At 41.0% G+C, this 25,312-nt stretch overlaps 1 long non-coding RNA gene across 3 annotated transcripts; it reads right to left on the reverse strand.

Moving 5' to 3' along the window:
- Nucleotides 1-17,589: 17,589 nt before the first annotated feature.
- On the reverse strand, nucleotides 17,590-23,723 carry LOC123151961 (uncharacterized). Of its 3 annotated transcripts, none has more exons than XR_006475931.1 (7): nucleotides 23,314-23,723; nucleotides 22,052-23,139; nucleotides 21,798-21,849; nucleotides 21,666-21,722; nucleotides 19,750-19,808; nucleotides 18,126-18,184; nucleotides 17,590-17,854 (listed from the first exon to the last, which is right to left on the reverse strand). It is a non-coding gene; the product is annotated as an uncharacterized lncRNA (long non-coding RNA). The 3 variants fall into 3 exon arrangements; XR_006475933.1 differs by having other exon boundaries at nucleotides 19,717-19,808; XR_006475932.1 differs by lacking the exon at nucleotides 19,750-19,808 and having other exon boundaries at nucleotides 23,314-23,722.
- Nucleotides 23,724-25,312: the final 1,589 nt, after the last annotated feature.

The following is a 25,312-nucleotide window of genomic DNA, read 5'->3' on the forward strand; positions in this document are numbered from 1 at the left end:
GTAGGAGCAGCAAACACATGCATATTATATCTATCAAAATCATCATGTGTAGTAGTGAAACGCAACCCATCAATATAATCCTTAATAAGGGCAAACTTCTCCGACATAGTGTAGTCGGGAGAATTCAAATAGATAATAGGACTATCATGCGTGGGTGCAATAGCAACAATTTCATGTTTAACATAAGGAACTATAGCAAGTTCATCTCCATGAGTATAATTCATATTGGCATCTTGGCCACAAGCATAGCAAGCATCATCAAAAAGGGATATTTCAAAAGAATCAACGGGATCATAACAATCATCATAGCAATCATCCTTCGGTAAGCACAAAGGGAAATTAAACAATGTATGAGTTGAAGAGTTACTCTCATTAGAAGGTGGGCACGGGTAGCTAATCTTCTCTTCCTCCTTTTGTTCTTCACTCTCCTCCTCATCTTTTTCATCCAATGACCTCACAGTTTCATTAATTTCCTCTTCCATAGACTCCTGCAAAATATTAGTCTCTTCTCAGACAGCAGAGACTTTCTCAATAAATTCATGAATATCATAATTGTATTTATAATTCTCATAGCAATATTTAAGGATAGCTAAATTTTCAGGTCTATAAACTGAATCATCAAAATCTTCAAACTCTTTAAACAAAGATTCAATTTCATAAGCACCCATAAAAGCAATGAATTCTTCTATTTGTTCCACATCATAATAATCATATATACCATTAGCATAAGAAGCCAAGGTTTCATCATCATTAAATTCACACGAAAAGGAAATGTGTGGAGCCTTCATCCTAGAGCAACAAGTATAATCATATCTCAAGCATAGTTGTCGAGCATACCAATGCAACATATAAATTTGATTCCATAATAGTTTCCCTTTTTGAGTCAAGTGATAATCCTTAAAGTATTCACGTTGATCCAATGTTACTCCCATTATAAAGTTGAATGGGGTTTTCTCAGGATTATCAAAGTAGTACATAATATCTTTCACATAATGAGCATCGAGGGTTTTAGGAGGTTCCCCATCTCCATGAGTAGCAAGTAAACCTATTTTTTTGGTATTTCATGTTCCATATCCATAACTAAAGATAGAGAACAACTTAGAACAGCAAATAAAAATTACTTAGTGATAAAACAAACAAACACACACGAGAATATTCACCCCACGCTATTACTCCCGGGCAACGGCACCAGAAAAAGGTCTTGATAACCCACAGGTATAGGGGATCAATTGTAGCCTCTTTCGATAAGTAAGAGTGTCGAACCCAACGAGGAGCTAAAGGTAGAACAAATATTCCCTCAAGTTCTATCGACCACCGATACAACTCTACGCACACTTAATGTTCGCTTTACCTAGAACAAGTATGAAACTAGAAGTGCTTTGTAGGTGTTGTTGGATAGGTTTGCAAGATAATAAAGAGCGCGTAAATAAAAAGTAGGGCATGTTTAGATGAATACACAACTAAGTTAGGTTTAGTAGAGAGCTTTTTGTCACGAGAAAGTTATTTGTCCCAAGGCAATCGATAACTAGATAGGTAATCATTATTGCAATTTTATTTGAGGGAGAGGCATAAGCTAAACTACTTTCTCTTCTTGCATCATATGTACTTATGATTGGAACTCTAACAAGCATCCGAAACTACTAAAGTTCATTAAGGTAAAACCGAACCATAGCATTATAAGGCATCAAGTCCTCTTTATTCCCACACGTAAACAACCTACTTACTCGGGTCTGTGTTTCTATCACTCACGCTACCCACCATAAGCAAATCATGAAAATATTGCAAACCCTAAAGTGGGGATCCCTCACGCTTGCGTGACACGGAGAGCACCATAGGACAACAGCGATAATAAATCATGCAACTCAAACCAATCATGATCATCAATTAACTCATAGGACAAAACAGATCTACTCAAACATCATAGGGTAGCCATACATCATTGGGAAATAATATATAGCCTTGACCACCATGTTTAAGTAGAGATTACAGCGGGTAAAAGAGGGGTTACACCGCTGCATAGAGGGGGGAAGAGTTGGTGATGATGGCGGTGAAGTTGTTGGTGTAGATTGCGGTGATAATGATGGCCCCGACGGTGTTCCGGCGCCACCGGAAGAGAGGGGGAGAAGCCCCCCTTCTTCTTATTCTTCCTTGACCTTCTCCCTAGATGGGAGAAGGGTTTCCCCTCTGGTCCATGGCCTCCATGGCGGCGAAGGGGCGAGAGCCCCTCCGAGATTGGATCTGTTTCTCTGTCTCTCTCTGTTTCTGCGTTCCAGATTCTGCCCTTTCACCATTTCTTATATTCCCGGAGATCCATAACTCCGATTGGGCTGAATTTTGGGCACGATTATTATCCGGATATTTTCTTTCTTGCGGTGAAAGAAGGGAACCAACCGCCTTACGGGGTGTCCACGAGGGTCAGGGGCGCGCCCCTGCCTCGTGGGCCCCTCGAGCATCGTCTCGCGTTGATTTCACTTCCTAAAATTCACATATATTCCAAAAACAATCTCTCTTAGTTTTTATCCCGTTTGGACTCTGTTTGATATGGATTTACTGCGAAACAAAAAACATGCAACAAACAGGAACTGGCACTGGGCACTGGATCAATATGTTAGTCCCAAAAATAGTATAAAAAGTTGCCAAAAGTATATGAAAGTTGTATAATATTGGCATGGAACAATAAAAAATTATAGATATGATGGAGACGTATCACTTTTATAAGAGAAGATGGAGACTCAAATTCAAAAATAAAAATTGCATAAAGTAAAAGAAAGGCCCTTCGTAGGGGGAGGTAGGGATTTGTAGAGGTGCCAGAGCTCAACGCGAAAATTCAGAGATAAAAACATTTGGGGAGGTGTATCCTTCCCACCAACAAAAATGACTTAGAGTTCCCAACACTTTCCACGCTAGATATATCATAGGCGGTTCCCAAACAGAAATTAAAGTTTATTCCTTTTTGAACCATACTTTCACTTTCCATGGCTAACTGTATCCACGGGTTGCCTTCCATACCAACATTTTCCAAGGAATTTATTAGTTGACAACATAAAGTAAAATTCATTTTTCATTTCGGTTGGGCATCCCTAACACATTTGCCTTACTCTCGTGCAATGACAAGCGAATAAACACTCATCTTGAGAATAACACATATAGCATTGAAAATATTAGCCACCCCTCACCGCTCCACGAGCGAAACGAACACACAAAATAGAAGTCTATTTTGAAAATTCAAGATGGCACATAAAAATTTCCATAGAACGGCAAAAGAATACCGCATATAGGTAGATATAGTGGACTCATGTGGCAAAACTGGTTTAAAGGTTTCTGGATGCACAAGTAGAGATCATACTTAGTGCAAAGTGAAAGCTAGCAAAAGATTGGTAAGTGACCAACCAAGAAACGAATAATCTCATAAGTGAGCATTAAGCATAATTAACACCGAATAATGCACCACAAGTAGGATATAATTTCATTGCATAATTATTGACTTTTGTGCTTGCATAGGGAATCACAAACCTTAACACCAATATTCTAAGTAAAGCATAATTACTCATCAACATAACTCACATATCACATCATCATATCTCAAAACTATTACTAAGAATCAAGTTTGTTTTGTCCAATGCTCTTCATGAATTTTTTTATTGCATCCTTCTTGGATATCTATCACTTTGGAACTAATTTTCAAATGTTGCTTTTGATAAGCTCAAACAACTATAAGTGAAGATGATGAGCATAATATTTCTTTTCTCTCAAATTAATTTAAGTGAAGCAAGAGAGAATTTCTTGAAAATTTTGCTAACTCTCAAATAAATCTAAGTGAAGCAAGAGAGCATTTCTTCAAAAATACTAAATCACACCGTGCTCAAAAAGATATAAGTGAAGCACTAGAGCAAGTCCATAGCTCATAAAAATTAAGTGAAGCATAGAGAGCAATTTTAACAAGTCATGACATAATTTTGGCTCTCGCAAATAGGTGTGTCCAACAAGGAATCAAGACTTAAAACACAAAATAAAACAAGCAAAGACTCATATCATACAAGACGCTCCAAGCAAAACACATAGTATGTGACGAATAAAAATATAGCTTCGAGTAAAATATCGATGGTCGTTAGAAGAAAGAGGGGATGCCACTCAGGGCATCCCCAAGCTTAGTTGCTTGCTCTCTTTTGGATAATATCTTGGGATGTCGGGGCATCCCCAAGCTTAGGTTCTTCTTACTCCTTATTCCTTCATCCATGTTAAGATAAACCAAAACTTGAAAACTTCAATCACACAAAACTCAATAAAACCTTCGTGAGATCCGTTAGTATAAGAAAATAAATCACTACTATAAGTACTATAGTAAACCAATTCATATTTTGTTTTTGCATTATATCTACTGTATCCCAACTTTTCTATGGCAAAAACTCATCAAAGAAAACCATAGAGCCATCAAAACAAGCACACAACTCAAAGAAAATAGAATCTGTCAAAATAGAACAGTCTGTAGCAATCTGACTGTTTCGAATACTTTTGTAACTCCAAAAATTATGAACAATTAGGACGGCCTGAGAAATTTGTATATTAATATTCTATAAAAAGAATTTGTATTTTATCGCTCTCTAGTTAAAAATTAGAATTATTTTTGTGAATGCAAAAGTTTCTGATATTTCAGCAAGATCAAACAACTATCACCCAAGAAGATCCTAAAGGCCTTACTTGGCACAAACACTAACTAAAACAAAAAAACACAATCATAACAGTACCATAATTGTGCAAACACTCAAGAACAGGATGCAAAGAGCAAAAATAAATTTTATTCGTTGGGTTTCCTCCCAACAAGCGCTATAGTTTTACGCCCTTAGCTAGGCATAAAGCAAGGATCTAAGTTTTGTCATCTTTGTTTCGAGATCCATAAGATGCCCTCATGATTGATTCATATGGTGGCCTAATTCTTATTCTAGGGAAGTGTTCCATACCCTTCCCAAAGGAAATTGGAACTTAATATTGCCTTCTTTCATATCAATCACGACACCGATAGTGCGTAAAAACGGTCTACCAAGAATAATTGGACAAGACGGATTGCAATCAATATCAAGAACAATAAAATCTATGGGCACATAATTCCTATTTGCATGAATAATAACATCATTAATTCTTCCCATAGGCTTTTTAATAGTAGAATCCGCCAAGTGCAAATTTAAAGAGCATTCTCCAAGATCGGTAAGACAAAGCACATCACATAAAGATTTCGGAATTGTAGAAACACTAGCACCCAAGTCACACAAAGCAAAGCACACATAATTTTTAATCTTGACTTTGATAGTAGGTCCCATTCATCATACAATTTTCTAGGAATTGAAACTTCCAATTCCAATTTTTCTTCAAAAGCTTTCATCATAACATCAACAATATGTTTAGTAAAAGCTTTATTTTGTTCATAAGCATGGGGAGAATTTATCATGGATTGCAACAAAGAAATACAATCAATCAAAGAGCAACTATCATAATTAAATTCTTTGTAATCCAAAAGAGTGGGAACATCACTAGTTAAAGTTTGACCTCTCCAAACCCACTTATATCAATTTTCTCAACAAGATTTTCACCCTCAGAAATATCGGGATGCCTTCTAGCTAAAGTTGACCCTTCTCCAGTCCCATTTTCATCAAACTTAATTTTACTAAACAAGGAATCAATAGAAGAAACAAAAATCATTTTAAGATCTTCATCACTTTTATCCTTTGGTTAGATTGGTTGATCGGCCATTAGATTTACTAGAGTAGCTTGTTCATCAGATATTTTTCCTAGCAAACTTTCAGCAAAAGTATACTTAGATTGGAGATTGCAAACTTCTCTACTGATATTATCAAGTTGTTTTGTTATAGCATCAAGCACAAAGGAGTGTTCCTTAAGCTCTTGGGTAAAATACTTATTATGCTCAAATTGTGTAGTTGTATATTCCTTAGTACTTTTCTCAATTTCAAGCAAAATATTGGGGTATGGAACATCATAATATTTTCTTTGAGGCATCATGATCACGCCAATAAGAACGCACACAAAAACAGATCCGGCAAGAAAACGACGAACGAAAAGGAGAGACGAATAAAACGACAAATTTTTGTGAAGTGGGGGAGAGGAAAACGAGAGGCAAATGGTGAATAATGTAAATTGCAAGGAGATGAGATTTGTGATTAGGAACCTGGTATATGTTGAAGATCTTCCCCGACAACGGCGCCAGAAATTCCTTTTGATGTCGCCTGAAGCTACGTCCGTATTTCCCCAAAGAGGAAGGGATGATGCAGCATATCGGTGGTAGGTATTTCCCTCAGATTTGAAACCAAGGTTATCGAACCAGTAGGAGAACCAAGCAACACAACGTAAACAGCACCTGCACACAAATAACAACTTCTTGCCACCTGACGTGTAAAAGGGGTTGTCAATCCCTTTCGGGTAGCGGTGCCCCAAGATGGGCAAACGGACGTGAATAAAATTGTAGTAGATTGATAGATCGAACGCCAAATAAAATAAATAAGAATAAATTGTAGCAAGGTATTTTTGTATTTTTGGTTTAATAGATGTGAAAATAAAAGCAATAGAAAATAGGTTGCCAAAGCAAATAATATGAGAAAGACACCCGGGGGCCGTAGGTTTCACTAGTGGCTTCTCTCGAGAAAAATAGCAAACAGTGGGTGAACAAATTACTGTTGGGCAATTGATAGAACTTCAAATACTCATGACGATATCCAGGCAATGATCATTACATAGGCATCATGTCCAAGATTAGTGGACCGACTCCTGCCTGCATCTACTACTATTACTCAACACATCGACCGCAATCCATCATGCATCTAGTGTATTAAGTTCATGGATAAATGGAGTAATGCAATAAGAATGATGACATGATGTAGACAAGATCTATCTATGTAGGGATAGACCCCATCGTTTTATCCTTAGTAGCAATGATACATACATGTCGGTTTCCCTTCTGTCACTAGGATCAAGCACCGTAAGATCGAACCCACTACAAAGCACCTCTTCCCATTGCAAGATAAATAGATCAAGTTGGCTAAAGAAAACCCAAATATCGGAGAGGAAATACGAGGCTATAAGCAATCATGCATAAAAAAAGATCAAAGAAACTCAAATACTTTCATGGATATAAAATGATAAATCTGATCAGAAACTCAAAGTTTATCGATCCCAACAAACACACCACAAAAAGAGTTACATCATATGGATCTCCAAGAGACCATTGTATTGACACTCAAAAGAGAGAGAGGAAGCCATCTAAATACTAACTACGGACCCGAAGGTCTACAAAGAACTACTCACGCATCATCGGAGAGGCACCAATGGAGGTGTGGTGAACCCCATCCGAGATGGTGTCTAGATTTGATCTGGTGGTTCTAGACTCTGAAGCGGCTCGAATTGATTTTCTTCAATGCCTTTAGGGTTTCTAGAATATTTGGGCATTTATAGAGCAAAGAGGCGGTCTGGGGGGCACCCGAGGTGGGCACAACTCACCAGGGCGCGCCTGGGCCTCCTAGCGCGCCCTGGTAGGTTGTGCTCTCCTTGGAGCACCTCCAGGCATAGCCAAGGCCCATTAGGTGTCTTCTAGTCCCAAAAAAATCTCCATAAAGTTTAGTTGCATTTGGACTATGTTTGGTATTGATTTGCTGTGATGTAAAAAACATGCAGAAAACAACAACTGGCACTTGACACTATGTCAATAGGTTAGTACCAAAAAATTATATAAAATGACTATAAAATGATTATAAAACATCCAAGATTGATAATATAACAGCATGGAACAATCAAAAATTATAGATACGTTGGAGACATATCAAGTGACAGAAGCTTAAACCCTAGTTTATGCGTTGCTTCGTAAGGGGCTAATTTGGGTCGATATGTTTCATGCTATGGTTAGATTTATCTTAATTCTTTTTTCATAGTTGCGGATGCTTGCGAGAGGGGTTACTCATAAGTGGGAGGCTATTCTAAAGAAAGGCAACACCAAATCACCGGTCCACCCACATATTAAATTATCGAAGTAACGAACGTGAATCATATGAGCATGATCAAAACTAACTTGACAACAATTCCCATGTGTCTTCGGGAGCGCTTTGCTTTATATATGAGTTCGCCCAGGCTTGTCCTTTGCTACAACAAGGATTGGGCCACCTTGCTGCTTCTTATTTACTTTTGTTACTTGTTACCCATTACGAATTATCTCATCACACAACTATCTGCTACCAATAATTTCAGTGCTTGCAGAGAATACCTTGCTGAAAACCGCTTGTCATTTACTTCTGCTCCTCGTTGGGTTCGACACTCTTACTTATCGAAAGTACTACGATAGATCCCCTATACTTGTGGGTCATCACCCACCTCGGCCGCCTCCCGCACCGCCTCTTTGCTCTATAAATACCCCAAAAATCAAAAAACCCTAGGGGAGTCGATGAAACACAATACCAGCCGCCGCAAGTTACAGAAACCACAGATCCAATACAGATACCATCACGGAGGGGTTCATCATCCTCATTGGTGCCTCTCTAGTGATGCGTGAGTAGTTCATTATAGACCTACGGGTCCATAGGAAGTAGCTAGATGGCTTCCTCTATTTTTGTTCTCAATATAATGGTCTCTTGGAGATCTATTTGATGTAACTCTTTTTTGCGGTGCGTTTGTTGGGATCCGATGAACAATGAGATTATGATCAGATCTAGTTTATCCATGAAAGTTATTTGAGTTTTGATCTGTTATATGCAGGATTGCTTATAGCCTTGCATTTCTTCTTCAAATCTTTGGTTTAGTTAGGCTGACTAGATCGATTTTTCTTGCCATGGGAAGTGGTGCTTTGTGATGGGTTCGATCTTACGATGCTCAATCCCAGTGACAGAAGGGGACATGACATGTAAGTATCATTGCTATTAAGGATAACAAGATGGGGTCTATTCCTACATGAATAGATCTTGTCTACATCATGTCATCGTTCTTATTGCATTACTCCGTTTTTTCATGAACTTAATACACTAGATGCATGCTGGATAGCGGTCGATGTGTGGAGTAATAGTAGTAGATGCAGGCAGGAGTCGGTCTACTAATCTTGGACGTGATGCCTATATAATGATCATTGTCTGGATATCATCATAATTATTTGAAGTTCTATCAATTTCCCAACGGTAATTTGTTTACCCGCCGTATGCTATTTTTTTGGGAGAAGCCACTAGTGAAATCTACAGCCGCTGGGTCTCTTCTTTATCATATTTGCATTCAAGATCTATTTTTATTTGATTTTATTTTCAGATCTATTAATCCAAAAACCCAAAATACCTTGCTGTAATTATTTATTATTTATTTCATTTCGCGTTTCCACGAGATCTGTTTACCCAATCTACTACAAATTTATCTATCTTTTTACCCGGGAGGGATTGACAACCCCTCTTACACGTCGGGTTCCAAGTATTTGTTCTTTATGTGCAGGTGCCGTTTACATAGTGTTGCGTGGTTCTCCTACTGGTTCGATAACCTTGGTCTCATCACTGAGGGAAATACCTACCGTAGCTGTGTTGCATCATCACTTCCTCTCTGGGAAATACCGATGTAGTTCAAGCCGCATCAGACTATGGTATTTGGACACCAGAATAGTTTCAGAGTGCACCGGTACTCATCGGGTCACCGGAAGGGGTTCCGGGCACCCCCAGCAAGTGTATGGGCCTTATGGGCCAAAGGGGGGGACAGACCAGCCCACAAGGGGGCTGGTGCGCCCCTTCCCTTGGCTGGCCGGCCCTAGGGGAAGGAAAGGGGAGGGGTGGCCCCTCCTGCCTTTCCCTCCTCAGAAGAGAAAGGAAGGGGGGTGATAACCCACAAGTATAGGGAATCAGTTGTAGCCTCTTTCGATAAGTAAGAGTGTCAAACCCAACGAGGAGCTAATTGTAGAACAAATATTCTCTCAAGTTCTATCGACCGCCGATACAACTCTGCTCATGCTCAACATTCTCTTTACCTAGAACAAGTATGAAACTAGAAGTACTTTGTAGGTGTTGTAGGATAGGTTTTCGAGATAATAAAAAGCACGTAAATAAAAACTAGGGGCTGTTTAGATAAAGAAACAATTACGACAGTTTTAGTACAGAGTTGTTTGTCACAAGAAAGTTATTTGTCCCTAGGCAATCGACAACTAGACCGGTAATATTATTGCAATTTTACATGAGGGAGAGGCATAAGCTAACATACTTTCTCTACTTGAATCATATGCACTTATGATTGTAACTCTAGCAAACATCTATAACTACTAAAGATCATTAAGGTAAAACCCAACCATAGCATTATAAGGTATCAAGTTCTCTTTAATCCCATACGCAAACAACCTACTTACTCGGATCTGTGTTTCTATCACTCTCGCCACCCACCATAAGCAAATCATGGACATATTACAAACCCTACACTGGGGATCCCTCATGCTTGCACGACACGGAGAACACCATAGTACAACACCAATAATAAAACATGCAACTCAAACCAATCACGATCATCAATCAACCCATAGGACAAAACAAATCTACTCAAACATCATAGGATATATAGCCATACATCAGTGGGAAGTAATATATAGCGTTAAGCACCATGTTTAAGTAGAGATTACAGCGGGGAGAAGAGGTGTTACACCGCTGCATAGAGGGGGAGAGAGTTGGTGATGACGGTGGTGAAGTTGTTGGTGTAGATCGCCGTCACGATGATGGCCCCGACGGCGTTCCGGCACCATCGAGAGAGAGGGGGAGAGAGCCCCCCTCCTTCTTCTTCTTCCTTGGCCTCCCCCTATATGGGAGGAGGGTTTCCCCTCTGGTCCATGGCCTTCATGGCGAAGGAGGGGTGGGAGCCCCTCCGAGATTGGATCTCTCTCTCTGTTTCCTTCTGTTTTTGCGACCCCAGATTCTGGCCTTTCACCATTTCTTAAATTCCTGGAGATCTGTAACTCCGATTGAGCGAAAATTTTAAAACAATTTTTATTCGAATATTAGCTTCCTTGCGTCTGCAGGACACCTCCAACTGACCTTTGGGGTGGCCACAAGTCCCCTGGCCGCACCCTGGGTAGGGGGGCCCGCCCCTAGGGCTCCTGGGCCCCTCGGGCACCGCCTTGCGTTGATTCCACTTCCCAAAATTCATATATATTCCAAAAAATCTCCGTAAGTTTTTATCGCGTTTGGACTCTGTTTGATATGGATTTTCTGCGAAACAAAAACATGCAACAAACATGAACTGGCACTGGGCACTGGATCAATATGTTAGTCCCAAAAAATTATATAAAATGTTGCCAAAAGTATATGAAAGTTGTAAAACATTGGCATGGAACAATAAAAAATTATAGATACGACGGAGACGTATCAGCATCCCCAAGCTTAATTCATGCTCGTCCTCGAGTAGGTAAGTGATAAAAAATTGATGTGGAATGCTACCTGGCATAATCTTGATCATATAATCTAATCATGGCATGAATATTAAGACACGAGTGATTCAAAGCAATAGTCTATCATTTGACATAAAAACAATAATACTTCAACCATACTAATAAAGCAATCATGTCTTCCCAAACTATCATGGCCAAAGAAAGTTATCCTTGCAAAATTATATAGTCTGGCTATGCTCCATCTTCATCAGACAAAGTATTTCATCATGCACAACACCGATGACAAGCCAATCAATTGTTTCATATGTTTAATGTTCTCAAGCTTTTTTTAAATTTCACGCTATACATGAGCGTGAGCCATGTATATAGCACTATATGTGGAATAGAATATGATGATGGAGGTTATGTAGAGAAGACAAAAAAGGAGAAAGTCTCACATCGACGAGGCTAATCAACATGCTATGGAGATGCCCATCAATGCGAGGAGTAGGGATTGCCATGCAGTGGATGCACTAATAGCTATAAGTGTATGAAAGCTCAGACTGAAAATTAAGTGGGTGTGCATCCAACTTATTTGCTCATGAAGACCTCGGGCATTTGAGAAAGCCCATCATCGGAATATACAAGCCAAGTTCTATAATGAAAAATCCCCACAGGTAGTATATGAAAGTGACAAAGGAGACTCTCTATATGAAAAACATGGTGCTACTCTGAAGCACAAGTGTGGTAAAGAATAGTAGCATTACCCATTCTCTTTTTTCTCTTTTTTACTTTTTTAGGCTCTTTGGCCTCTTTTCTATACCTAAAAATAAAGGACGGAGGCTTTCGTAGTTCTTCATAAGTCATTTGTTTATAACCGTTGATTTTATGTTAAGGATAAAAATTGATGATTGAGATTAAAAGTGGATCTACACAACTTACGGAAAATAAAAGACAAGTACAGAACCTATAAACCTATAGTTTCATCATTGACACGTTCATAGAGAGTCCCTTCTCTTTTTAGAGTATGAGAGTCCAACCTCTACACAAACACATTAGTGTCTTTCTTGTTTTCAAAATAACACATATATATTTCAGATTAAAGTACGGATTTTGGAAACTCCTTCCAAACAGTAGGATGTAAACATCCGTGTCGCCAGCGGCCTCGTCTGCCAACCACGTGTCCTGCTGGAGGGGCCACTGTTTGCGTCCTTTTTCTTGTGCACACGCCGCGAAGCCAACTTACCGGTGCCGCTCGGTCCGTGTTGCACTCTCGCGTGCGTTTCTTCTCCTGGCTATGCCTACTGCTGCTGCTTCCACTGACACTGACTTGTTCTGGCGAGATCCGACTTGTTATTTCTAGTACTACTACCAGCTAGTCCATATAATACTCAACAAAAACTGCTGCTTTTTTAACTCACAAGATACTGTACTAGTAATAGCAGTGTATTTAACAACAGTAAGAGCAATCACAACGCGGTGACCCTAATGGACAGGCACTTTGTTTGCTTTTTGTCTGTTTGCGTCGGCCAAGTGGATAGGCGTGTCCGTTTTTTATTTGAGTTGGTCAGTGTGTTCAATGTGTGACAGACCCATATTTTCCCGCATAAATTCTTTTTTCAAAAGCACGCGGCCGAAATAAATATAATTAAACATAAATAGCCAGTCAATCGCTAGCCAAAGTCCATTTAAACACTAATTAAACGTTAAAAAAGCCCACACCTGCACGCTACCCTAGGCCTCGCCGTTGCCCTTGCCCTTGTCGGCGTCGGTGAGGTCAATGAAGGTGGGCGGCGGCCCAGCCCACCCGAACGCACTCTGCCACGCCGTCAAGGCAGCCTCCTCCGGCGTTTCTTGCGGCGCGGCGGGCGTGCTCCTTATCCTCCTCCTCCTCGCGCGCCCACAACATCTGCTGCTCGCCGTCTGCCTGCTCCTTCGCGAGCCAGTGCTCGTTCCAGCGCTCCAGGTGGGCCGCCTCCTCCGGCGTCGCGACATGGTGGACGGGAGGCACGCTAACCCACTCGCGGAGCCCGTCGATCCATGTGTAAGACTCCTCGGGCCAAGCGGGTGACGGCGGCGACCGGTTGTGCATGGGCATGGGCTCAAGGACAGGCGGCGAGGAGAGGGGGAGGCGTAAATGGGGACACAAGGCTGCGAGCATGATGCCACTAATGCTCCGAAGCCTAGATGCCACAATTCATAATGTCACGCTACAACACCATCATCACCATTGCAACAAGTCAGGCACGACACCAGAAGGTGTAGTCGTTACAAAGGCCGACCAATGTTGCAACTATTGGACATATGATGTCGCCACACTCATTGCAGAAGTCGTAGGTACGATGCTGCAAAGTCGGGGCGCCATGCATCAGACGTTTAATGTTGCAAGTCAGATGCGTGTCGTTGCACAACCAGTCGTCGTGCTGCAAGGTCGGCCAACATTGCGGCTACCGAACGTGTGACGTTGCAAGTCCGATGCATGATGTTGCAAAGCCACTTCGCCATGCTACAGGACGTCGAGCATTGCAACAACTGGATACTACGAGTCGGCCGCCCGTTGCAGGAAGTCGGTGTGATGTTGCGTCTATTTGACACATCTTTGTGAGGGTGGACCACCCACCTTTTGCAATTCAGCATGATGCTACGAGGCCGGTCAACATTGCGGCTACTGGGCATGTTACATTGCAAGTCGGACGCGCAAAGCCGGTCATCGTGCTACAAGGCTGGCCAGTGTTGCTAATATCACAAGTGTGACGCGGTAGTCGAGTGCGTGGTGCTGCACCACCATGTGGTCGTGCTTCAAGGCCGACTAGCCCGTGTGGCTATCAAAAACGTGATGCTGGGGTCGGGCACATGTTGTTGCAAGCCAGCAAATTCTGTGTTTATCAGACGAGTGATGTTACGCTGCAAGTTGGCCGCCCAATGCTGCAAGCCACGACAATTGTCAACGTTGTGACGCATGCTTCGATGGCCATGAAGACAATATTTCAACAACCAAAACATTGCCAACCTTCGATGGCCGCGACGATGCATCGACGGTCATGATGGCGAGGTGTAGATGCTGCTATGGTGTTGACGGTCACAATGATGCTTTGACGGCCATGAAAACATTGCTTCAATGACCACGGCGACAATGTTTCGACGACCACGATGTCGACAAATGTTGACGCTGCAATGCATGCTTCAATGGCTACGGTGATGCTTCGACCGCCATGACGATGAGGTGTATGTGTTGCAACTGCGTTGGCGGTTGACGCGATGCTTCGACAAACACGATCATGAGGCATGTTGTAACAGCGTCGACGGCCACAACTTCGACAACCGATGATGATGTCCAGGCCGTGATGCTCTGGGCCATAGCCCAGTGATGCCGCAAGTAGTGCTGCGACGCAGACGATGATGCTTCAAATAGCGCTGCGAGGCAACCGACCCGACGATGTTGGCGGCGTTGCTACGAGCTCATGAACAGTATTGTGAGTCCGCCAGCAAATTAAGCTAGAACTGCCGGGCTGGGCGATGTTGCCACAGCGGTGACCGGATGCTACGAGCGTAGGCAAAGCTGCTACGACGATGCTCAACATCCATGCTTTCAAGCATTCCACGAGGCTGCGGTGTTTCTCGTCTGCATGGTGTGCGTGCACAGTTGGTAAAGGAGCGGACGTGTGAGGCCTAGAAGACAAATCGATCAACGGATACACATGTCCCCATCTAACGGCTATGAAGCCGGCTGCAGCCTGGCTCGCTACAGGCGGATGGCGCCTAGCACGCGCCATTTTTTATCCATGTTTTTTCATCATCTTATGATTTCTCCTAAGTCAGCCACGTGTGTGTTCGAATTATTAATAATAAACAGAGAAAAAAACAAAACTGGCTCAGGCGGATGGCGCCTAGCACGCGCCATTTTTTATCCATGTTTTTTCATCCTCTTATGATTTCTCCTAAGTCAGCCACGTGTGTGTTCGAATTATTAATAGTAAACAGAGAAAAAAACAAACCTGGCTCGCTACAGGCGGATGGCGCCTAGCACGCGCCATTTTTTATCCATGTTTTTTCATCCTCTTATGATTTCTCCTAAGTCAGCCACGTGTGTGTTCGAATTATTAATCTATACCTACTAATAAAGCAAGGTAATATTCTTAGTTTCGTCCCGCATATGATCCTACGTTACGTGAAATACACGAGGTGGTACTAATTCGTAGAGTCAAAAAGGTTCGTATTGGGCAGGCCTGCGTTCCTCTCTACTTGGGCCGCCGCCTAGATCACCATATTTTCCGTCCATCCATCGCACGGGCCGACCTGAGACTAATCTGCAGTTTTTTGGCGTTTTGGGAGGAGAAAAAAAAAATATGTCCATTGAAGGTTCGAACTCAGAACCTCACCGGCCACACAAAAGGCCAATGCCAACCGACCTAGCATACTTTTCTGCCATACTAAATGGTTCCCCGTCTAATAGTCCCATCTTGATTTTTTAATATCAAATCCCACCAAATTATATGGATTTGCATGTTGTCTTAAATATCAGCAAGTCACCTCCAAAATCAAGAAAGAGAGGAAACAGCATTGCCAAAGGAGAGAAAATTCCATAAAGGAGGGGACATGCACGGCGCAAGCCTGCTGTATTGGCTCTAATTAGAAGGATTTGTGGGCTTGGCATGACCTGATTGGATCTAATTAATTAAATGAGAGGAAGGACATGCATGACTCTAACTAAAGGAAATAATGACATGATAAAAGCATACATGCAGGACGCATATGCCGCCCTGATGGGCGTTTTGGTGAATGGCAAAACTAGCTTTTTTTTAAATCGATCTACCCCGTTGCAACGCACGGGCATTTCTTGGTTTCCTGTGTGGCGTCTCAGGTTGCCAAACAGTTCGCTAAGAGTGTGGCCGTGTTCATAAAGGGCGCCTGGTGCCTTTTGACCCGAGCAGCCGCGTGTGTGTAAATTAGACAAAGAAACAAAAATAAGGACACTGGGATTCACTGGCCTGTGATTTATAAGGGCGCCTGGTTCATTTTGAAAGATAAGATGATTTTTCCTGTGGCACAAGCATGCGGTCGAGTTCAGGTCTTTTCGGCGAACAAATCAGCTGTAGTACACCGCGAGCATGCAAAATAGGGTGTGGTCGCGGCACGGGCATGCATAGCAGCTGTAGCTGTCGCGTGTGCAGTGATATATACCCAAGGCCCGTCAAGGCAGCGTGTAATAATCCTATAATCAATATTTTCATATTTGTTGACCCATTAAATAGTCCCATCTTGCTAGCTTACACACTGTTTTCACCGGTTTATGCATAATTAAGCCAATCATTAAGAAGGTTAGAGTAATCAGGCAGCCCCGTTGGTTAAAAAAAGGGATTTATGACATGCATTATAAAGGATTGTGTTAACTCTTTGGATCAATCAAAGGAAAAAACCGAAAAAAATCACAAGGTGACTCAAAGGATGATGCACACGAAATGCCATTATGATCACTGTCACATCCCTAGCTTCTGGCAATGCATTAGGCTAACTTCATGTGTGCATCATGTTTAAATTCAAATGAATATGAAATGGGGATAACAGAAAACCCCCAGCACCCGCCTTAATCCAACTAGGGATTACTAAAATCTTTTTCAATGAACCTGAAATGCCCTTCTAAAATGTTCATCATCTTTGCCTTGGTCTGGAACCTCTGACAAAAATGATGCACATATTTCTAGGACATCATAGGGTCACTGAATTAAATCATACTCTATTTGCATCTGGGCATTTAAATGCTATCACTACACCACAACACTAATGCAAGGACAGGAAAACTGTCGGGAGAAGTTTTCTCCCGGCAGATAGAACTGCCGGAAGAAGTTTTCTCCCGGCACATATTTCTAGGACATCATAGGGTCACTGAATTAAATCATACTCTATTTGCGTATGGGCATTTAGAATGGCAGGCAAACTGTCGGGAATGGTTTTCTCCCGGCAGATAGAACTGCCACAAGAACGGCTGCCGGGGATTATAATTCCCGGCAGATAAAGATCTCCCGGCAGTTTGTATGCCGTCATGTTCCAATTTCTCCCGGCAGTTTCTATTCTGCCGGCAGACTTGTTCTCCCGGCAGTTAATTGTTTTCCCGGCAGATAATATGCCACTGGTACCATATACCCCAATCTATATTATTATTACACTTTAGTATTGCATTTCTTCATTTATTTTACATTTAGATACACACTGACGAGGCATCCATTGAAATAAACCAGAAGGAATCTGCACAAGTACTTCACATTCATATTATAAATTCTGTTCATCAAACATTTACAAGGTTACAATATATGCAATTCACTGATTACATGTGAAGAATTACATAATAATTTAGTATCTGCAGTTTCAAGACGTCCAAGTTGTACAGAATGGAAAAAGCACAAAGAGTAAAGCGTGTAAGGTCTTCTAGGTGAGCTCAGAGCATATGGTTACGGCAAGGTATCTTAACCCGTCTTCAGGAACATTTCCAACCTAGACAGTAAGAAAAATTGAAAAATACATGTATAATAAAACATTATCTGCATTACATTGATTTACAACACTCAAAAGAGTCTATTGAGTACACCATTCCTGTTTTATAAGACATACGTCTACAACATCAAGAGAATTTCTAATCAAATTTCCTTTCAAGGCATCAACTGAATATTCAATTTAATAGGAAAAATAAAAAATGTCAGCAGTTTCATGCATTGACACATAAATTAAGCACATCTAGTTCACCACAATTACATCATATGATTACCTATGATATAAATTTTAGTTTCCTGTATGTGAAGATTCCATAGAACACCGTCCAGAAAACTGCACATAAGATAAAATAGGAAGCGATTAAAGGAAGTGACATCCACAACTTGTATGAATTTTTGACATCATAGGATCTTGTATTTTGGTATAAACACACAAAGAATGTAGTTCAAGATATGAAATAGTTTCATCCCATGGAAAACAGCAAAACTCAAACATTTTTCTAGCACAAACATGACAGTAGTATAGAAACCAAAATGTTTGGTGTTATGTTGAAGTGGTTTACAACATTTTTACACTAGTAGAAAAAGGGTCAAACGTGAAGCACATTAGTGCCGGTTTGAATTTGAGCCGGCACTAATGGTACCATTAGTGCCGGTTCGAACGGCTAATACATTAATGCCGGTTCGTGTTGAACCTTTAGTACCGGTTCGTGCCACGAACCGGTACTAAAGGGGTGATGGCAGGCTGGTGTAACCTTTAGTACCGGTTTGTGACACGAACCGGTACTAAAGGGGTCTGACCTATAGTACTGGTTTGTGACACAAACCGGCACTATAGGGTAATTTTCAAACCCCCCCCCCCCCCTCCCCGTGTGTCGCCATTTCAGTTATGAAAAAATCAAAAGAAATGATAAAAACTTCAAAAAATAAAATCCTTCGAGATGTAGTTATATTAGTACATCTACTAGTTAGGAAAATTTGAAAACTTAAATTTGGACATGTTTTGCAAAGTGTAGGGAAAATGTAAAACGGCTATAACTTTTGCATACGATGTTGGAAAAAAATGTATAATATATTAAAAAATTCAGCACAAAAATCTGCATCCGATGGAGCTTGCAATTTTTTAGAATCCTCAAATTCCAAAAGGAAAAAAAGATATGGTCAAATTTAAGTTTTTTTAAAAAAATTTGTTAAATCTGGTCAAACTACTTATTCAAGAAGTATTAATGTTACTACATAATTATTCAAGAATATTAGTGTTACTAAATAATTATTTCAATTTTTTGAATTTTGGTCAAATCTGGTCAAACTATGGTCAAACTTATTCAAGAAATATTAGTGTTACTAAATAATTACTGTTTTTTAGAATAATAGTTTCAAACTCAAACAGTGAAATTGTGACTTCATGCTCAAGCTAAACTCCTGAGGGTTAATAGGATTGGCATCTTACTATTGTCAGGAAAACAACAAATGCAGACTTGAAAACGAAGGAAAATAGAACCCGAAAGTTAAGCGTGCTCGGGCTGGAGTAATGAGAGGGGTGGGTGACCGGTCGGAAAGTTAGATGATTTGAAATGAGTGATCCACACTTGAGCAGTTAAGAGAGGTGATTAGAGACTAAATCACCAAATAATTCAGAAAAATTAAAAATCAAAAAAATAAAAATAAAAATAAATTTCCAAAATTTTCAAAAAAAATTCAAAAAAAAAACCTTTAGTACCGGTTGGTATACCAGGGCGCGAGCTCACGCCACGTGGTGGCACTTTAGTGTCGGTTCGGCACGAACCGGTACTAAAGGGGAGGGGGGGCTTTAGTGCCCACCAATTAGTGCCGGTTATGAAACCGACACTAAAGGCCCTTACGAACCGGTTTTAAAGCTCCGTTTTCTACTAGTGTTACTAGTCTTTTGGGCTCCCAGTCACATGTGTCAATGTTCTTATACAATGTACTAGCACTTTCTGCAAAAAAAATAGAACAAGTTAGATGTCACAAAGATGGTGCTGTTTCCAGTCTTACATGGTCAATCAGTTGGCAAACATATATGCAGAACACCTATTTAATCACAAATTGAGTGACCCGAGACATGCAACAAAATAGATGCGTCGTTGACAGAACACCTGTTTCTACTAGTATTGATTTTAGACTTCCAGTGTGTATCTATAGCAAGATTCCTGTTGAGTACAAAATATTGAACAGTAATGCCAGGTCTAACCACTTTACACATGGAAAGGTACATTTCTCCTAAACAATGCAAGCCGGTTATAACTTAATTAGTCTATGAAAGATGATGTAGGACCATAGAGATAATCCAGGATGTGATTCTATTTTGCTTGTCTTAACGAAAAAGGAGCATTAGATCAAGGAAAAAGAAGTATTGGACTATGCGTAGGAATACAAGTGAAGGCAACACCTATGCTATTCATAAATGATTCTACGACTGGCAAACCAAGACACTGTTTCAAGTACTTGCCCAATAACAAAAGACTAAGCTTTAGAATACACAGGACATGCAAAAGCTTAGTTCCTGGACACATGCGCACACTGGACATGTAAAAGGTTCCACTAATTGTATGCATAAAAAGGCTATGCACATTCAGGACAAGCATAGTTTGTATCTTTACTGCAGTTTCATTTGCATGAAGCACATAGGAAACAAAATTCTAAATGAAGTTTCAATGTTCTGAAATAGCAACAAGCATGTATCCGAAAGAAAAATACTAAATCAAAGACTTAACTACCAAGATAAACAGCCGCCCACACCTCACCCACGCTAATATGCAATGGTATCTATCTATTATATACTAAAAGGAAAATAGGGATCAAGAATTGAGGATTTACTAGAAATTCTCACATTAATCAGACACATCGGACCGTTAGTTTGGTGGACCCTCCATTAATGAGTAAACTACGACCATTAGAAAGGCGGACCCACACCAATTTTGATGTATGATGTCCTGGACTTGAACTCTTGATTAGTTCGGTAGATAAAAAGAGATCATTTTTAACTGTGCTTGCGTGACAACAAAACAGCGGCGTCCGTGGTTATCCAGGAAATAAAAGAGCAGCGTCCCATAGAAAAAAGCAGTGGCAACTATGTTCATTCACAAAGGGAAAAAACAGCGGCAAGGGCATGGTCAACATGCCATATCGTGGGCGTTGTAGGCGGTGAACTTCGATCAAAAAGGAAAAGAAAAGAAGGAAGCAACGGCTCGCTCAATATGGCATGCCGTGGGCGTAGTAGGCGGGCACTCATCACGGCTCATAGTTGCATACTCTTGTTGAGGTCCGACCCCACTGAAGAACGCATGATAATCACACGATGCGCCGATGTGCAGCATGAACACACTCCAGACCCTCGATGCCCAAGATAAAGAAACACTAGCAGAAGAAATCAGAATTCCAGGTAGAATAAGCATAATATCTCCTTTAAATATCAATTATCGAGGTCAACTATCATAGAATGGATGTCAGTTCCATTATTACTTTTATGAAGCAAATCAGGCAGTCCTTTCTATATGAGAACAATCTTATTCTGATATCCATGAATTCAGAAAAGCACCCAAAGATATGACTTACTCCCTCCTTCCATCTATATAGGGCCTAATGCGTTTTTCGAGGTTAACTTTGACCAAATATTAGAGCAGTAATATATGACATGCAACTTACACAAAGCACACCGTTAAATTCATGTGTGAAAGGAGCTTTCAATGATATAATTTTCACATTGTGCATGTCATGTACTATTAATCTTGTCAATAGTCAAAGACGGTCTTAAAAACCGCATTAGACCCTATATAGATGGAAGGAGGGAGTACCATATTTTTCTCCCAATAGAAACAATTCATCTCAAGCAATACCCCAACCTGCAATAGCTACAACAAAGACAATGTTTTTTTAGAAGCAAATCCCAGTGATAAGAAAGTTAAATACGTGAGGTAAGCACATACCATCATCTTCCACTTTAATGTAACATCCTCTGACATTTACTGAAACATCGATCTGAAATAGGTATAGGTATATACAAAATGTCAATACATGAGGTAAGCATATATCCTTTTTTTCAAATGCGAAAGTGATAACCAGTATAGAAAATACAAGCGGAAATGTGGATTGTTTGGCATTTATTTTCCTGTAAAAAGCAATACCTATCCAGATCAGTATAGCATATAGAGATTATTTTTCCTACATGTGAAAGGAATACCTTTTAATCATTTGTGTCGCTGCTATTATATGCCAACTCCTCAACGACCCTTAGGAGGTCAGACAATATAATGCTTGAGTGCAAGGAGCTGTGGACTCTTTTCGGCAAGCGTTTAATGCTATGCATCGACGTGTTCTTGTAAAAAAAGAGCTTAGATCAACCAATGGTTAAGAATAAAGTGTACCGAAGCAGGCAGCGTCAAAAAATTATTCCAGGAACTTCAGAAAATTAACTAACTTGTTGGTATGGTACTTCATCAAGTGAGGACTGATCACGATGTGAGATTACAGTGGCGGCTCGATTATTAAGGCATGGTTCATAGGAAATGTGCGTGTAGACAACCAACCAACAAGGTAAGAAACATATTGTTTTTCTTTCCTCTGTATCATAAGATACATATCATTCAGGCTGCAACTCAAGAAATCAACCCCTCCTCACAAGCAAACCATAGCCGTGTTGGCCCTTGCAGGGCTTCTATTATCTGGTGCAGATGCCCTGCATGGTCCAACAAGCCCAATTTAGTGCAGTGTGTGATAGCCTGATGGCAGTGCCAGCCACTTACGACATTCCTTTCTACAATTATTTTCTGCCCAGTGCAATGTTTCATGCAGGTTGAGAATTCAGATAGGGCACCACTGAACTGCTATGAAACAATTCGATAGATGATAAATCAGGGAAGTAAAAGTAGTTAATTTTGTAGAGCAATTTTCAATATCAAATCAGCACTCATGTCTATAATTTAGTTCTTGTAGATGCTAGCACAAGAAACTTTCTAGAGTTGTATACAGTCAGCCATTAGTGAGTAAACTTTCTCAAGCTGTGAAACACTTGCCTTCAGTTGTGCAATGTCTGAACCTGAATAAACAAAGACCCGTCCACATCGCTAAAATTGGATGGATAGAAGAACATTACATTTTACAAATCATAGGCACATATACATGCATATTAACTTATTAAGATAAGAAAATGAAATACAAGAGTATGTGTACAATAACCTGGCTGATAGCCTTTGCAAATCATGAGCATTATGAATTCCAAACAAACCTACAACTGCTAGAACCAATCCCCAATCCTTTCACTGGTAGCACCTGCATCAATTTAGTAGCAAAATAAAAAATAAGTAGCAATAAGAAAGACTTGGAGCCAAGTAGTGACTCAGTGGAAGGTAGGGAAAATGTGCAGCAAGGAGAAGATAAGGCGAAGCATCTTGTGAGTTTTCATCGAGCAGAAAAGGAGAGCTTCTTTGTATAGAAAAAGCACACCTGCATCGCGTTTCCTCCATGACAGATCTGAGCACCATGTTGTACTAGCGTAGTGGGGAGCAGACACCGCACTCGTCGTCAGGGTGGTGGGAGACGTGGTGGGGAGAAAGGCGACGTCGACCTCGACGCACCGGCCCCGTTGACCAGCCCTTGTGGCGGTGCCGAAGGGAGCGAAACCAGAGGCGTGAGGAGGGAGGCGAGGTTGACCTCTACGCAGCGGCGTCATCGATATGGGTGGGGGTCGCACAGGTCAGCGGAGGGAGTCGATGGTGGAGGGCGCGTTCGAGGGCAGAGGGGTCGGTGGTGGAGGGCGCGGTCGAGGGCAGAGGGAGTGTCGGCGGCGGCGGCGTCGGTGGAGGAGGAGGGCTCTCGAGGGTTCGATTTGGGGAAGAACTGGTTGGGGACGGCGGCTAGGTCTTTTGAGCGAAAAAAATAATATTTTTTTAAGTTTTCAGTCAATCGCGCGTTCCCGCGCCACCACACGTTTGGGCCCAATTGTTTCTGGTCTCGCGCCATGGACAGCCCGGCAGATAGTGGGCCAGGGTTTAATTGTGCCGGCAGATTTGATGCCTTGAAACGTGGACAACATTTTCGGCAGTGCACATGCCCTTGGTACTCAACTTCCCCCGGCAGTTTTACTACCCTTAAGTATTTCTGCTGGCAGTAACTAGATTCCCGGCAGATATTTTGCCCTTGTTCTACTATTTCTTCCGGCAGTTAATTGTCCCCAATTAAGTGTTATGGTGTAGTGTATATAATATTTTAAGTGTCCAAATAATCATAAACTGAAATGTTTACTGTTGGATATATTCCAAATAGTGGGCATGAGAAGTTTCATGATTTTTGAGTTAGTTTTAGTATTTCTAATAAAGCTCTAAAGTTGCAGAAAAATAGAAAAAGAAAAACAGAAAATAAAATGCAGAGAGCAACTCACCTGGCACCTCAACCGTGAAGGAAATATGCCCTAGAGGCAATAATAAAGTTATTATTTATTTCCTTATATCATGATAAATGTTTATTATTCATGCTAGAATTATATTAACCGGAAACATAATGCATGTGTGAATACATAGACAAACAGAGTGTCACTAGTATGCCTTTACTTGACTAGCTCGTTGATCAAAGATGGTTATGTTTCCTAACCATAGACATGAGTTGTCATTTGATTAACGGGATCACATCATTAGGAGAATGATGTGATTGACTTGACCCATTCCGTTAGCTTAGCACTTGATCATTTAGTTTGTTGTTATTGCTTTCTTCATGACTTATACATGTTCCTATGACTATGAGATTATGCAACTCCCGTTTACCGTAGGAACACTTTGTGTGCTACCAAACGTCACAATGTAACTCGGTGATTATAAAGGTGCTCTACAGGTGTCTCCGAAGGTACTTGTTGGGTTGGCGTATTTCGAGATTAGGATTTGTCACTCCGATTGTCGGAGAGGTATCTCTGGGCCCTCTCGGTAATGCACATCACCTAAGCCTTGCAAGCATTGCAACTAATGAGTTAGTTGCGGGATGATGTAATACGGAACGAGTAAAGAGACTTGCCGGTAACGAGATTGAACTAGGTATTGAGATGCCGATGATCGAATCTCGGGCAAGTAACATACCGATGACAAAGGGAACAACGTATGTTGTTATGCGGTCTGACCGATAAAGATCTTCGTAGAATATGTAGGAGCCAATATGAGCATCTAGGTTCCGCTATTGGTTATTGACCGGACACATGTCTCGGTCATGTCTACATAGTTCTCGAACCCGTAGGGTCCGCATGCTTAACGCTACGATGCCAGTTATATTATGAGTTTATATGTTTTGATGTACCTAAGGAGTTCGGAGTCCCGGATGAGATCAGGGACATGCCGAGGAGTCTCGAAATGGTCGAGACGTAAAGATCGATATATTGGACGACTATATTCGGATTTCGGAAAGGTTCCGAGTGATTCGGGTATTTTTCGGAGTATCGGAGAGTTAGGGGAATTCGCGGGGA

This window comes from Triticum aestivum, chromosome 7A (genome assembly GCF_018294505.1).
Source record: "Triticum aestivum cultivar Chinese Spring chromosome 7A, IWGSC CS RefSeq v2.1, whole genome shotgun sequence".
In the NCBI taxonomy this organism is placed as follows: Eukaryota; Viridiplantae; Streptophyta; class Magnoliopsida; order Poales; family Poaceae; genus Triticum; species Triticum aestivum.